Source organism: Leucoraja erinacea, chromosome 6 (assembly GCF_028641065.1).
Source record: "Leucoraja erinacea ecotype New England chromosome 6, Leri_hhj_1, whole genome shotgun sequence".
NCBI classification, from domain to species: domain Eukaryota; kingdom Metazoa; phylum Chordata; class Chondrichthyes; order Rajiformes; family Rajidae; genus Leucoraja; species Leucoraja erinaceus.
Window position 1 is genome coordinate 46,776,844 of NC_073382.1, and position 17,177 is coordinate 46,794,020.

Sequence of the window (17,177 nt, forward strand, 5' to 3'; positions counted from 1 at the left end):
CTCTCCCTCCCTCCCTCCTTCTCTCTCTCCCTCCTTCTCTCCCTCCCACTGAGCAACAAGATGGCACATCTCCCCTGCCTGATCACAAATAAAACGCGCAATGATTCAAACGCCTCCTGTTGTCAGAGCGGGAAGGAACTAAAGCTCCTTGGGGAAATATTCCCTTTCCTTCCCCGCCCCTGAATCTCCTTCTTTCATTCACACAGGCGACGTATGAAGACATAAAGATTCCCTCACGCCAAATTCACCCTGACTTGTTGGAGGAGGCGGGCCCAACGCCTGCCGTTCTGCTCTATGATTTGATGTTCTCCCCTTTTTCGTCATCTAGTGGGCGGGTTTACGAGGGCACATTGCGTTGCCATTGGATGCGTCCCCTGTCATTCTGCGGTGGGAGCGCCTCAAACCCAGCAAGTTTGCCTGACTGGTAATCTTAAAGGATTGAATCGAAGTTCTCGACAATAACTGTTCAGTCTTCGTGAGATATTTAGTTCCTTGCTTGCTTGTAGGCAAGAATTTGAAGTGAAATCGTCCGCCGATGCTATTTACATCAACAGAAGGTAAAGTATGTATTCTTTAAAGGAAAGAATGCCTCATATTTAATTTGCCGTTAGTTGCATCTTGACAGCAGAACCCGTGGGAGTGGAAGCGTGCGAAAGAAAAAGCGAAGACTCTTGTATTTCATTCGCAGCCCCCTCCTCCCAACCCACTTCTTGCTGTTTTATTGTGGAATTACCCCGCTCGGTGAAATGCACCTCCTCCCATAAACAGCGATCGGATGAAGCGGGGTCGAGATTTAAAGCGCCATGCAATGTGTGTTTGTTAAGAGTCCGTGGAGTCGTGGTCGATTTAATGGCATGTGAAGAGAACCCCTTTTGCTCAATTTTTAAGGGATTCTTCATTGGCTGTTTTAATATTTGACATCGTGCGTCTGAATATGTTTAGGTTCATGTTTATTATTGTCATGTGTACTGATATACAGCGAAAAGCTTTGTTTTGCATGTTATCCAAATCAAATCAGATAATACTATATATAAATACAATCACGCTAAACTTGGCGAGCATTCAGGAATATTTAGTGCCCTGGAAATTGAATCTCGGCTAACGGATTTAATGGTATTTTGGAGACGCAAGGAACTGCAGATGCTGGAATCTTGAGCAAAACACAGGGTTGGAGGAACTCAGCTGGTCAGGCAGCATCAAAGATCCTAGAGGAGCTCCTCTATAAACTTTGGGCAGCATCTATGGAGGGAATGGACAGACAACCATCTTCCGGTTGATTGTAGTAGGAGGGAGAAAGCTGGAAAAGAGAGGTGGAGGTGGGACAAAGATAACCTGGTTAGACTATACTACCCAACGGTATGAACATCAAATTCTCCAATTTTAGGTAACTATCCATTTCCCCAACCCCTCTCCTTTCCCACTCCCTCTCTCCCCTGTGCCCCCCTTGGACTCTCACCTATTTATCTCCTCCTCTTCAACCTAATTACTTTTTCTAGCTTGACATTTCACAATCTTCAATTATTTTCCGTCTTTTATAGCTAGAGGTTGGACAGGCGGGGACAATATTCGTTCGAGTGCAGAATGATGCGGGGTGATCTTGAAGGGTGTATAAGGTAATGAGGGGAATAGATAATATGTCTTAGCCGGAGTGGGGTGATCAATAACCAGAGGACATGGGTTTAAGGCGAGAAGGAAAATAACAGGAACCTCGGGGCAAGTTTTTCACACAGAGGGTGGAGGACATGTGGAATGAGCTGCCAGACGAGGTAGTTGATACAAACAATATTTAAAAGACATTTTGACAGGTACATGGATACAAAAGTAGACCTAGAGGCTTATGGGGCAAATGGAGGCAGGTGTGACTAATGGTTGGAATGGGCAAGTTGGGCTGAAGGGGCTGTTTCCGTACTGTATGACTAACTCTAAATAAGAGAGATGTTTCCTTCCATGCAGTCATTAATTGGAGCTTTGGGGTACAACCTACGACCTTAGCTGAGCACTAGCGGAATAAGTGTTGATCAAAACACAAAGTGCGAGGAAAAGTATGCAGGCTAGGCAGTATCTGTGGAAAGAAATGGACAGTCGACTATTTGGTCTGGGACCTTCCTTCAGGCTTTAGGTGGGTTGGTTAGGAAGTTTTCAGACTGCACAACAAATGATAGATTTGTGGACAGTGAAGAAGGCTGTTAAAGCATACAGCACGATTCAGATCATTTATGGATATGGGCATAAAAATGACAGATGAAGTTTAATCTGGGAAAGTGTGATGCTTTGCTCTTTGGGAGATCAAATGTAAGGGGTAAGTATATAGTTAATGGTAAGACTTAACTGCAATGATGTACAGCGATTTGGGGCCCAAGTCCATAGCACCATAAAAGCAGCAACATAAGTAGATAGAGAGGTAGAGATATGCTTGCCTTCATTCACCAGGAAGACATGTTGCAGCTTCATAAAACCTTTTGATTCGGCTGCATTTGGAGTAAAGAATGCATTTCTGGTCACCCCTTAACAGGAATGATGTGGATGATTTGGAGAGGGCACATGAATGCTGCCTGAGGGAATTAGCTATAAGGAGAAGTTGAACAAATTTGGATGTTTGATAAAGAAAGGCTGGAGGAAGCTTGAGTGAAGTTTAAATGCTGGCATGAAAAGGTTGTGCCGATTCACATACTTTTGTACTACATATTCACTATAATCCAATTAAAATTTGTCATTAAGAATGTTGTTGAATGTACAAGTTCAGAATGGCTCAGTAGAGCATTTGGGCATTTAGCACCAACATAGTTGAGTGATTGGGAGATGAGTTACGAAAGAAGGTGAACTGAATGTAGAAAAATAAGTTTAGGGTCGGAAATAATTATAGGGGGGTTGCACGTAAGGTCACTGGGTCATAGGGCTTGACGCACGGAGCCGCTCAATCCATCTGGAGGACATCCGTAACTTCCGGTATATGTTATTAATGCAAGAAATGCGTACTTTCCTACCTGTTAAAAACCGCCAAAATGTTGAATTTTTGCGCTGAAAAAAATTGTGGAAGTCGGGGTAAGTGTGAGAGGCATGTACCCAACTTCAGAATTCCAAAAGTGAAGCGAAATGAAGGTAAAGAGAAGCAGAGCTGAAGGGACCACAGCTGCTAAAGTGCTTGGTGAACATTGGCTGTGCAGATATCGAAATTGAAAATATTGGGAATTATCGCGTTTGCTCACTGCATTTCATCAACAGTAAGGCATTATTTGTGTTTTTTCTTGATTCCTTTGGTATCTAAAAAGTCTCAGAAGTGATAAATCTGGCTGTAAATTTTTCTTCAGATGCGTTTTCATTTTGTATGTAAAAACCCAATTGAGAACCATGGGCGATTTAAAAAATTCACAGCCAGATTTATCACTTCTGAAACTTTTTAGATGTCAAAGGAATCAAGAAAAAACACAAATAATGCCTTAGTTGATGAAATGCAGTGAGCAAACGGCCAATGTTCGCTAAGCACTGGCTGTTGTTGTCCCTTCAACTCTCGCTTCTATCTATCGTCATTTCTCCTCACCTTCGGAATTCTGAAGTAGGCTAAATGTCTCTCATGCTTATCCCTATTTCCATAATTATTTACAGCGCAAAAATTGACAATTTCAGCGGGTTTTAACGGGCCCGCTACGCTGGAAACAATGGTAAGTGCTTACCTGCAGTTCATCGCGTGTACTCCATTTGGAGTAGCGTAGCAACAGTACGGGTCATGATCGTGACCCGACTGCCGTGAAACCTCCCTATTGAATTAATAATGAGAGTACATTTAAAACTATTCACGACTCCGTATTCATATTGTTTACAGTGTACTATGTTTACATATTATGTTGTGCTGCTGCAAGTAAGAATTTCATTGTTCTATCTGGGACATAGGACAATAAAACACTCTTGACTACTATTGGGTTCTAGATAAGGAAGGTTATTACTAATCATTAGAAGTTATTACATTGTTAAAGGATAATGGTTTTATAAATAACTAGATTTGGCTTCCTATGGCAAATTTAATGAAAATTATTTTGTAAATTCAGCAACTTTGTGAGAATTGCATGATGATTAAGCACATGATAATGTTATCACAAGGTAGTGCAAACACCTAGAAATTTATGGTTATAATTTAAAGTAAGAAAGCACTTTATGTTGTGGGGTGAGGGGATTATTAGAGCCAACGCAGATGGGATGGAATCCACAGTTGTCAATAAAGTTCCCAAAAAAAAGAAACTAATGAGATATAGCCATATATATGGGGAGACAGAGAGGGGGAACAAACAAAAGGAATGGTTACCTGAAATTGTTAGATTTGGATAGATTTAGACCAGATCCAAAAAATTGTAGAGCACTCACTTTCTGTATCTCATGAGCCTCCACTGAGGTTAAGCAGATATGGATGATAAAGTTCACCAACGGATTCAGAGTACCATAGCCTATGGCAACTGAATAAAAGTGTGCAAAGAGTAAGAGTTCAAACCCAACACCAAGGTTATGGTCAACAGAGCAAGAGTGATTCCTGTCCTCTTTTATTCTTAGAGAAAAGAACATCCTACAGCAGGCACCTCAAAACGTTGAAAACGTGCAAACAATACTTCTCCATAAAGTCCTCCAAATTAATTGAGAGGATAAGCAAACCAATGTCAGCGTCCTCTCTCAGGCCAACCAACATCCACAGTTCTCATAATTCTCAACCACTTGTGGGCTTTCCACATCCATCATGTGTCTGGCAATGGCCCCAAAACAAACATACAAGCACTCTATTTTTGAGCTCTATCAAGACAAGAGATTTAAAGAAATTCTCAAAATCTACTTGATAAAATTACAGCCAACCAAACTCGAGGGAATCCCTGACCCATGACTATTTGAAGTAGCCCCAGGAAAGCATTGTACGCATGTCTCGATAGAGGATGTACACAGAGCAGGGGCATAAAACGTAGAAGAACAGTGCAGCATTTCAAATAACCCAGCCACACACCTTGTCATGACTCAACCACAGGAGATCGCACACAGCAGACTTTAACCATACAGATCTCACTAGAGAGGGTTATTCAGTCTCAACTCTCCCAAGGGTAAGAAAAAAAGTGGCATTCTACGACATTAATCCATTGCTATTCTCATTCATCACATTGTAAAATTTCCCATATTCTTACAATGAGAATTAACTGTAAAATATTTGTTCATGTGAGGCCATTGATCCTGCTGATTGTGTCAATTACTATACAAGCTCATACTATGGATCATTGATCCGCTGAGTGCTTTTAGTATTTTCTGTTTTGTTTCAGATTTCCTGCATCAGCTGGTTTGTTTTGCTCCAATGATGGTGAACATTGACTGTTTTACAATCATTAAATAAAATTGTGTTGGGCTGTAGAACTGCCCCTAATTTTGTACTGATATAGTTTTGTTCAGAGCATGAAGATTATAGAAAATCTTCCAAATGCCATTGGTGGACAGTGTGGCATGAGTTTGAATCTTTTTTTGGAAATATTGGAAGGAGCTCATTTTTCATGTGACATATGAATCCGAGGTGCTCACAGAAAGACCAAAACATACGAAAATTCAATTCTTCCATTTGTTGCAAAAGTTATCAAACTGAATATTATGGTTAAACAGTGAAATAACTTTCCATTCGCAACCAATGCCTTTGTATTGTTGATTTACATTTTAAATGATAGGCCAATATATCAAATCAATTCTTAACTTGCCATTATAGTTTCTGTTTAAGGCCAATTTGAAACTGCACCAAAGATAAAGTATTGTTCCATATCATTGGTAGCTCCTCCCCAGGTATGGCAGGGTTCCGTGACTGAGAACTGTTTGTCATCTGAACTGTTCATGTTGAAAATTTGTCCACAAACCATGTTCTCATATGGCAGAGGATGCCTGTAGTGATGGGTTGTCCCACAGGAAGAGATAGTCTGCAGAAGCATTTTAAATATCATTTTGCCATTCTTAATAATGAAGCTGAGCCTATCTCTGGCTAATAATAATATTATTTTAAAATATTTTACAGCAGTCAACCTTTAAGTGCTGTTGATAGGCATAAAAAGGACACCACTACTGGGCCTGGATGGCACATTTCTAGATGGGATTCACAAAATAAACATCAACCTGTTAACTGGAATGTATTCCACTTGTGTTTGACGTGGCAAAAGTCCCGTTAGTGTCAAGAACTGTCACCTGCAGCCCTGACAGCAGCCATCAAATTCATCCTGCTGGTCTCCCAAATGCTCATTCATATGTGCAGGCTGTACATAAATTGGGTGTTCTTAAGCTGGTGAAAGCCTATATACTGTTGCAACTGCATTGGAGTTAATTTGCACACAGTTTGTTAGATTAAAATTGAAAACTGCAAACAAAAATCCAGAGAACCCATTAAGGCATTATCATGCTGCAAAATACAAAATTATTTAGTGTTCTAAAATGTTGTTGGATTCTACGTTTAATTGCAGAATCTTTTGTAATTTTATACTGTATCAAAGCACCATGAATTTGTTTTATAAAAATAGTAATGTTAGAAACCACACTAATCTGATTTAGAAGCATTATAAAATTAATTACAGTAATAAATGTTTTGGATTTCTCACCTGCAAAGCGGTATTCAGTGAGCACATCAATGATCAAGGACCATTTATTAAAACAAGAAGCACAGAAACCAGTCTCAGAAATATTATTTAATCCCTTCACTAATCTTCCTTGGTTAATGATGAGTATAATTTTTCTTACGCTAATTTCCTTTTTGGCGCTCTGCCAAATTGTTGCAGCCGTTGAGCTTGTAGGAAAGGTGACTATTTTATTGTAGTAATTGATGAATCGAACAGTTATGAGCATTATATTTAGCATGAAAAAGTCAAATGCCACAATTGATATATAGGCCAATTCTGTGTAAATTGATTGCATTGCGAGGAGCAACATTGGACAAGTGAAAATTATAATTAAGAGACTGAATCGGCAGTCCCCATACTTTGAATGTTGCATCTTTTACTGAAATTGATCTTCTGCACTAATATTTATTCACCATTTCTCTCAATTAAATGCAGTATTGCCTGGTAAATTACAGATCTAATCCAAGGAAGTAGATGAATTAGTGCCAGGTTTAATTGCTGTTTTACCTAAAGGTGGTCACGCTGGTTATCATTTCTGGATGACATTGTGACCGTGACAAAATTAAACCGGGCACTGCTGTGAGCAAACCATGGTTGACATTTTCCAGCTATCAAGTACACACTTAACAATGCCACTATTTGCAGTGCACCCATTTCTGGGCTTAGTGATGTGAGCTCGGAGATGCAGCCTCAATTGGAATCACATTTTGTTCGTATTTTCTGTATTTGTCATTTAAAGGGGTATTTATCTGACATAAAGAGACCAGATTAAACAGCTTGAGAACTGTCTACAGATTGCTCTAACATCTCCCAAAGATTATGCTGTAACTAACGGGGTGCTTTTCCAGTATTTCTCTGCTTAGGTATTCGTGCAATGGCTATTTGAATAATGACAATCTCAGACATAAATAGGTCATCGTGTGATTCACACCTTATTTTGGGGATTTCCGTGGCCCGTCCACGTTGTCTTGTTCAGTGATGCGCAAATGCCAGGGATCAAAGGATCTCCCTGTCAGGCCTTTGGGTGTAATAAGGAACAAGTTCCAGATAATTGGAGTCTGGATCTCTTCAGTCTTCAGTCTCCAGTCTGATTTCAGTTCCATGTGCAGGGTCATCTAGTGCGTATCCTCTGGAGTGCCTGCTTCCTCCATCAGATTTTGCTTTGCTTGTCCAGTGCGACATTTCAGGTTCTAGAAAGCTTAATTCGCCGTCTGAGGAAACGTTTCCAGCGGGATCCTCGAGGAGGAATGGCTCAGTATGAGCTAGAACTGAAAGATACTCACAGCTACTGTAACTATGACCCTCACACAAGAGAGCTTGCAAGAAGAGTCATAGTTTTAGTAGTATCACAGCTAGCAACATTCCACTCCAGCACTAGAGGTGACACTGTCTATAAGTGGTCACTCATGGTACTTCAGCTGTTTGGAGCAGGAGGCAAGGGCATTCCTCTTATCAAAGGGCATACTAGAAGAGGGCCTTTGGACCTTTCAGGGCAATGTATTTCCAAGCTCAGGTTTTCAAAGGTTGCCAACACAGAGATTTGAAATGTTGTGAGATGACCTTTGGCCATGCTCTCAAGTCTGGACTGATTACCCCCCTGAAGGCTATGGTCATGTTAACTTTCAGCTTCCTCACCACATGGTCTTGTGCATCTATATGAAATCTCCTCTCAAGCACCTTCTGCTTCATGGAGAGGACAAATCCTGCTTCTCCAAGGGAAACGTTTATAGTGTACCTTTCTGATATAGAGAGTCATAGAGTCTTATAGTGTGGAAACAGGCCCTTTGATCCAACTTGCCCACACCTGCCAATATGTCCCATCTGCATTAGTCCCACCTGCCTGCATTTGGCCCATATCCGTCTAAACCCGTCCTTGGGTCCATGTATCTGTCTAAATGTTTCTTAAACATCACAATGGTCCCGGCCTCAACTACCTCCTCCGGCAGCTTGTTTCATACCCACCACCTTTTGCGTGAACAGGTTACCCCTCGGGTTTCTATTAAATCTTTTTCCCCTCACCTTAAACCTGTCCTATCTCCCATCAAGAGACTGTGCATCTACCCAATCTATTCCTCTCATGATTTTGTACAAATATATCCCCAGGGCTGCCAACATTGGGTGAGAGTTGAGAGTGGGAAATTGCGAGGGAGCGTAGGGACCGAGGGGGGGAGGGTGTGGGAGGGGGGAGTCCTCCCACGGTGGGAAGTTTTTGCATTTTTCAGCTTGAAATCTGGTGCATTCTGTAGCGAGTCTTTTAACTTACACTTGAATGCAACATTTATGCTTCAAATTAGATTAGGTATGAATAAGGTTAGGCTAAATTACATTCCTAATTACATTCCACAGTAGAGCAAGGCTCTGATCAACAGGTGCAGCACATGAATGACCTTAGTATATTAATGTATGGAAATAAATGATTGCATTTTTTTTCTTGAGGGTGGGGGGAATGAAATTAAATGTATGATTTCTATAACTTTCAATAGACTTTAAGGAGTTCTTTGTACTGATTTAAATTGCTCCTTTTTTCTTCACCTGCTTTTGGCAGCACAGGCATCCTCATGGCTGCTGCAGTTACAGCAAGAGCTGCAAGTTCAGCTTTTCTTCCTGTTTTTTTTAACCCCCTCTCCGCTAAAAAAAATTCCAAAGCATCGACTTTCCATGATATATAATCTTCCAGCTTCATATCTTGGTACTTTGAATCGGCCATGACAAATAGAAGCTTAAAAAAAGACAAAAAATCGGACCCAAAGTATACTCACTGTATCTATAGCGCTGAGATCTATTTACCATTATAGCTTACTACCTTTGGCAAATCCCATGATTCCTTTCGTTTTTTGGAATACCAAACTCGCTTATTTTTTTATCCCTGATTTTTATGAGGTCAATAAAATCCTGCTGTACTGACTCTCAGCGTGAGAGACCATACCCCTGCTGCACATCTCTCTGGTGATCTTCAATTTTTCTTTCTTGGTATTTGCGGCAGGCTTCTTCCCACTATAACAGCCATTTTTATACATCTGCAGCAGCTTACAATCTCCAGCATGTTGTTCAGTATTAATCCATTTAATTTAGCCATGTCCAATTGTTCATTTTTCTTCCTTTGCTTGTGTTATTGCAATTATTTTCAGAATCCATGAAACTTCATTGGAAAATATAATGTTCTTTTACATCATGGAACTGAAATTGAATTGTATGATCTTTACTGATGCAATCATAAGGAAAGCCCATCAATGCCTCTATTACCTTAAGAGATTGAGGAGATTTAGTATGTCGGCAAATAGTCTCTTGAACGTCTACACGTGTATGGTTGAAAACATATTGACTGGTTGCATCATGGCCTGGCTTGGAAACCTGAATGTCCAGGAGCAAAGAAGATTACAGAGAGTGGGAGATACAAATCCGATCCCTCGTTCGTACGGACCTCCCCACCATCAAAGGGATCTACAGGAGGCTCTGCCTAAAAATGGCAGCCAGTATCATCAAAAACCCGCAAAGCCATGGCCACACTTTCATTTCACTCCTACCATCCTACCAAGGTAAAGGAGTCTGTAAACTCTGACCACCAGGTTCAAGAGTGGCTGCTTTCGAACACCCATCAAGCTCTTGAACACTACACAATGCTAACCTCAACTGTGAATTATGGACTGTTTGTGGATGCACCAAAGACTTTGAGTTTTTGTTTTATTACTTGTACAATAGCTCTGACAAATGGGATACAGGTAATCCTGGGTTTGTCATCTGTTGGTATTCCTTGCACCACCCCATTTCCCCATCACTCCCATTATTTTGGGAAGTTAAAGTTCAGCACATTTATCTCTTCTACCCTTTTCAAGTGATTTTAATATCATACCTCCGATCTATGTCGGCCAATGCTACTTTGTAAATTACCTTTTCAGTTGCTTCAAAGCAATTAAGGCAAAAGTGTTGCACCATTTAAAAAAAATCATCATTGGATATTTCCCAGTAGAACAGTCATAGGGACCATATGCTTAGCATTTGCCAATTAATGGAGAGAACCTGTACCTTTTAACTCTGATGCAGTACATTAAAATACTGCATTATCTATCATTAAGCTTGACATTTGAATGTTTATAAATATATAATTTTATGCTGTACTGTAATTCTAATCATTGCAATGTTAAGAGGGAGTAAAGATTTGAAACTATTAAGTCAAATAAGGTTTATATTATTAATTAGTGCACTAAACTATATCTGCTAAAGGAATTACAAGTGGGCAAGAGAAAATTATTAGGGGAACATCCTAAAAATGGAAAATAAAAGGTAATTATGCATGAAACCAAAAAAATAAAATCATTAATAAGTTTTTTGACTGGGAAAAGCCAATACTTATGAAATGAAAATATAACTAGCCTGGGTAAACAAAAAATAAATTGGTAAATTAGGTATTGCTTTGTAAAGGTATGTGGGTGGAAAGAAAGAGCATCTAAGAAGAAGGGGGCAAAGATAAATGGTAATCATTTATTGAGATTCAGCAAAGAATAGTATATAGTATAGCAGTGTACCAAATGGACTGCTATACTATAAAATTATCATTTGATTACCATGCCTCCCTGAACTATTTGTACAATTCTACTTTTACAAGTTGATTTTTAGTGTGAAAATAATGCCAGTTAAAGCAATGTTTGCTATTGGGAATCATTTGAGGTGCACCATATTATCATCTGTATAGATAGACCGGTGCGATGACTGCCAGTGCTGAAAATAGAGGGGAAATATTCACTTTTCTGGAAATGAAACATTGGACAGAGCAACAAAGCCGCAATATAACTTGATGTGACCATGCTTGTGTCTCGTGATCCATCTGTACCACTTAAACATTTAGATATGTTTGTGAAGCAGTTTTTGTTCCTCTTCTAAAAGATGTATTGGGAAGGAAATGCATACTGTCTAAAGCTCTTCAAACTGTGTTAGCGCAGAAATCTACAATATAATGCTTATACTTCAGTGGATCAGATTCACTGAACTAGCTGTGCTTTGGGAGTGTGCGGCCTCCAATGTGGCTGAACAAGAGGTTTTCCATGCACCCCATCCATTGCTAGATGCCTCTGTTTCATCAGCAAGCACTGCAAATGAAACTAATCATATTCCTTGATTATAGCCGTGAGCCTGCAATGCCCCACATTAGTATAGGCTATCCCCAGGTACGTTCTGACTTGTGAAATCTCAACTTTAAAAGAATTTCACAACAATTATTTGAAACAAATTAAGCTTCCCTAAATTTATAGCAGAGTTTCTTCACTGGTGAGTTGGAGATTTTAGAATTAGCCAGTTCAACTGACTGTGTAGCTGTATGCTGCCAAAGCGGAATTAGTGTTTTTTTAGGTGCTGCAATGGCAATACGCATTTCACTACACCAATTGGTGTATGTGACTAATAAATAACTTTTGAACCGTTGAACCTTTGAACTACTGTGCCAACTGTGCTGAGATCTGTATGGGGCAGAACATGTCAGTGAGTTTTTTTTGAGTATTGGGAAGTATTTCCTGGGCATTTGAGAGACCGGGGGGATGGATGTGGATGGATTTGCCGGTTGCCACGGGACTACATGCATCTTATGCCAAGTGGGAACGTGGCGTTCCCATTGCTTTCTCGCCACCCCCAGCCCACAGGCCACAACAATCCGAGCTGGCTCGAGCCAAGCAGAGCTGGGTGTTTCTGTGATCTTCTCCCATGTATTGTTTTTGTTCACTTCCAACTTACAAAAAATCCAGGTAACGAACAGTTCCTCGGAATAGAACCCTTTTGTAACCAGTGGATTAATTGTAGTGGAAATAAATGTTTACTCAGATAAAGGCCTCCATTTGAAGCATGATTCAATTGTTTTAAAAAAAAGTCTAAAAAATATTTGTCTTTAATTCTACATCATCTTCAATATCTCTCTGAAGAAGGGTCTTGACCCTTTCACCCATTATTTACCTTCAGAGATGCTGCCTGTCCCGCTGAGTTACTCCAGCTTTTTGTGTCTATCTATAAAATATTAAAGTGGTTTAAGCTATTCACCGCCTTCAATGATTGCAACCTTCATGTGGTCCGCCCTGTTTCGACGAATGCAATCAACCTGGCATGCACAATCAAATAAGATCAAATAGAACAAGTTGTCCTACAACTTTAGGCCATACGCAAGAAGAAGTAGCTATTCACCCCTCCCCCCTTTCCACTCAACCCAATTAATGAAAGTAAGGGTGCTAAAGCTTACCCCCCTTAGTCTAGTTCAGTCAAACACCAAGTCGAGCACTGGAACGCTAAACATTATTTTTTGAAACAATGACGAATCCCCTATACAATACCTAACCACCGCGGGTTCGGTTCCAAGCCCTTCAGCCTTAGATACCTCCAAACAGTCACAGTCCCAAGCACCCTTCCAGAAGATGGACAACGATCCTCATGGGGACTACCTTTTATAGGTCAAACAAGGCTTCACACTTCAGCCAATCATCAAACAGCGGTACAAACATCCTGCAACATTAATAACAGTATTTACAATCCCTTTGCAGCCTACCAATCCCGATAATGCAACACCTTTGAGGTCCTCTGCAAAGTCCTCATACATTTTAACAATAAAGAGGACATCTGGATCTTTCCCCATCCTGCATATCAATCTAGGGCTCAGACTAGCTGGCGCCATTCACAGCCTGTAACTTTCCACAGACAGAGGCCAAGCAGGCCTTGCAGATGCAAAGATCCTCCATATTAACAAGGACCCAATTTTTATTTTCCGCGTCTCATCCATAATTATTTGAGTTGTTCCTGTAATTTAGCTAGGTACTAATTGTCAGATTATTTAATATATTCCATTAGATTATTTCTTGTAATTTTGTTGATATAAAATAGACATATTATATAAAATATTACAACTATACGACATGTTTAAATATCCCTGTTGATCAGGAATGGAAAACAATGGGTGCAAAAGCACAGCAGCCTATCTCATTCGGAGAGAGACTGGGGAATAATTAATAATTAATCCATCATCACATCTTTTTGCAGAATTTCTTTAAGTACTTTGCAGTAACCCAAGTATTGGTCGATATTATTAGCAGTGGGTCAGAAAAAAAGGAGGCTGGGTAGATCCCAACATTTCTACCTCTGTGAGCATTTGCTTTTAACTTGTCATCGCCTCTTATGCTGTCTAAAATGATAACAGATAACTAAAAAAGAAAGGACACTGAGATTGGCACATTATCTGTACATTGTTCCCATGAGCATAAAGCTCTATCCATCCCTGTCTTGAAGGGCCTGCATCTTATTTTGAGGATGCATGTTAACTTTTAGTGATTTAGGGACAAATACACCTGCATTCTTTTAGCCTTACATTTTTCCACATCACATTCCATCTACTGTGCACATGCCTATTTACTAAACTTGTCCATATGTATCAGAACTTTCTTTGTGTCTGCATCATGGCCCATACACTCACACACACTTCATCATCAGCGAACTTGTATATATTATATTTGATTTTATCCAAGTTATTGATGGCGATTTTGAACAGATGGGACCGCCAGCACCAGTCTCTGTGACATCCCTTGGCTGAACATGACCCATTTATTCCTACTCTCTATTTTCTGCTTGTCAATCATCATCAGTCATCAGCTGATGCCAGTATATTATCCATAATACCATGGACCCTTAATTTTGTTTAATGATCTATTTTGTAGCACCTTACTGAAAACTTCCAAATAATTTGTACATCCAAATACTCCCCATCAACTGGTTTGTGCTTATCTATTCTGCCAGTGACAATCTAAATGAAATGATCAGTAAAAAAAACTCTCACTGACTTGTCGAATATGATTTCCCTTTAATAAATCCACTTTGAATCATCCTGGTCCTACTATTATTTATTAAGTGTCCTGTTATTTAAAAATAGTTTCCAATATTATCCTCACTACTGACGTCAGGCTCATTGATTCACACGTCCCCATTTCCATCTTTGTCTCCAACTTTAAAAAAAATAATGGGGTCACAAATATCTATCCTCCAACATGAGGAAGCCATTCTGGAATGTGCGGAATTTTGAAAGTAGTCTATCATGCATCCATTATCTCCATGATTACTTCCTTCAGAACACACTTATCCAGGTCATCAGGGTTTTTTTTGCTTTTCAATCTCATTCATTTCTTAAATACTAATGTTTTACAAATGTTAAATTTCTTTGAACTAATTATTGCCGTTTACACTTGAAGGTCCCCACTGCGACCGAGATATGTTGTACCTGCATCAGTAAAGAAACACAATATATGTGTATTTTCCTATTCATTTCTTTATTTTTCATGTTTCCTGCTTTAGTCTTTAAGAGACGCACACTAAAGCCCCTGTCCCACTTAGGAGACCGAAACAGCAACCTCTGGTGATCTTGCCCGCCACCCAAAAAAAAAAATCAAGGTCGAGGTGACCTGCAACCTCCTACCACCACCCACGCATGCATATGTTGAAAACCTTCCTTGACTATGAAGAAAACCGGCTTTGACTAGACCTGCGACTAAAAAACTAGCGATTTTTAAAATGGCAACCTATTTTTAGTCTAGACCGGTTTTAATCATAATGAAAAAATAGCAACCTAGATGAAGCTTCGACCATTACCATTAGGGAGAGTGGCCAAAACCTCCGGTGACCTCATGGAAACCTTGGGTGGCAGGCAAGGTCACTAGACATTGCTGTTTAGGTCTCCTAGGTGGGACAGGGGCTTAACTCTATGTAAATATTTCCATTTTCCATTTCTAATGAAGCTTTTACAATATTGTAATGTTTCTAGATGATGACTCTTATCTACTATCCTATTTCTTCTCGCAGCCATGGTTATCCTTTGCTGATTTTTTCCAGTCCTCAACCTTGCTGCCTCTGTCAGCTACATTAAATTCATTTTGATAGAATACTGTGAACTCCACTTGAAATCCATAGTTGGTCATTTCTCTTATTATTTTTTTTGTGTATTGGAGGGATGTACAGTATATGACTTGTAAACTATGATTTATTTAAAGGTTGTCCATGTTTTGTTATGTAATTTCTCAGTTGACATAGCCAACTAATAATACATCATGCCTTATAGTTTGTTTTATTCAGATTGAAGATCATAGTTTCTGATGGAGCAAATTGTTTTGAATTTTTATATAAAATTCAAACTGATTATGATCACTACTCCCTAAAGACCCTTTGACTACCAAATCCTCAATTAAACCTTTCTCATTACGCTAGTCTGATTCTTCATTGATCCTCAACATACCGATTTAAAAAAAATATCTGTTATACACTCCATGAATTTGTCATCCACACTAATACTGCTAATTTGATTTGTCCAATTACTATGTAGTTTGAAATATCCCATGATGATTGTTCTATCCTTGTTGGTGTTTGATAATTTAGACCTCAATTCGAAGACTTGCAGTGTGCAGGGCAGCTATGATGCTTGCCCTCCTGTACATTTCTGAGACTTGCACTAACTACTGCAGAACCACTGGAAAAATATCATTAATGTTATCTCTGCAACATAGAATATAGAATAGCAATATGATTCACTCAGAGTGTGAGGCATAAATCACGATTTGTCACTTAAAGACTAATCTATTTATTGTGGCTAGTACATGCATTGGGTGTACATCAAACATTGATACACATTGTACTCTTGATAAGACTTAAACTGTAGTTACTATGGAAGGAATTGTAAGTCAAGAGTTTAGATGACTAAGTGTAGGGCTTGATGAATGTTAGCAAAATGTGGTTGAATTATGCATTTAGATCATCACTCAATCTTTTATCAACATTGAAGGTATTCAAGCTTTTTCTCTAAATAGAAAGAACAAGTGAATTACACCTACAGTAATCATTAAAATGCTCAAATAGCGAACTGTGAGAATGTAAAGGCATTTCACAGTGTAAACACGGTATTGAAAATGCTCAAACATGTGATTGCATTTGATTGAGACTCGGGACCATTCAAATATTTGCAGCAGCAGTACTCGTACTAATTTACTGCAAAGTAATGCTGTGAGGCAGTTCACCCCTTCCTGTCACCCCCTCCCTGTTCCTCCCCCTTCCTGTCCCCCCTTCCTGTTCCCCCCCTCCCTGCCCCCCCTCTCTGTCCCCCCCTCCCTGTTCCCCCCCCTCTCTGCCCCCCCTCCCTCCCTCCTCCCCCCCCCTCCCTCCTCTCCCCCCCTCCCTCTCCCCCCTCCCCCCCTCCTCCCTCCCTCCCTCCCTCCCTCCCTCTCCCCTCCCTCTCCCCCCCTTCTCTCTCTGCCCTCACTCTCTACCCCTCCCTCCCCTCTCTAAACGTGCCTGCGAGTTGGGGGCTATGCGTCAGTAGATAGGCCGATTATGGGGTAAAAAGAGTAAATTAATAATATTAATATATTAACAAGGGGGGGTAGTTAGCGTGTGTGCGGGGGGGTAGTTAGTGTGTTTGGGGGGGGGGGGGTGCATAATGGGTGTGACGCCACATGCCCCCCCCCCCCCCCCCCCCCCCCCCTCAACTGCCCTTTGGGGGAACAGACGGGTCTGCACTTGGTCAACGGGTCTGCACTTGGTCTAGTATCTATTAAAACTCTGTGTGTG

At 40.2% G+C, this 17,177-nt stretch overlaps 1 protein-coding gene across 2 annotated transcripts in view; it reads left to right on the top strand.

The window, feature by feature from the left end:
- Positions 1-53: 53 nt before the first annotated feature.
- lnx2a (ligand of numb-protein X 2a) overlaps positions 54-17,177 on the top strand; it is a 66,862-nt gene continuing 49,738 nt past the window's right edge. Inside the window, exon 1 of one of the 2 annotated variants that reach the window (XM_055636901.1) lies at positions 54-562. The gene's annotated coding sequence lies outside the window, so the exon portion shown is untranslated. The remainder of the gene's footprint in view (positions 563-17,177) is intronic. The other variant, XM_055636900.1, reaches the window with a different exon arrangement.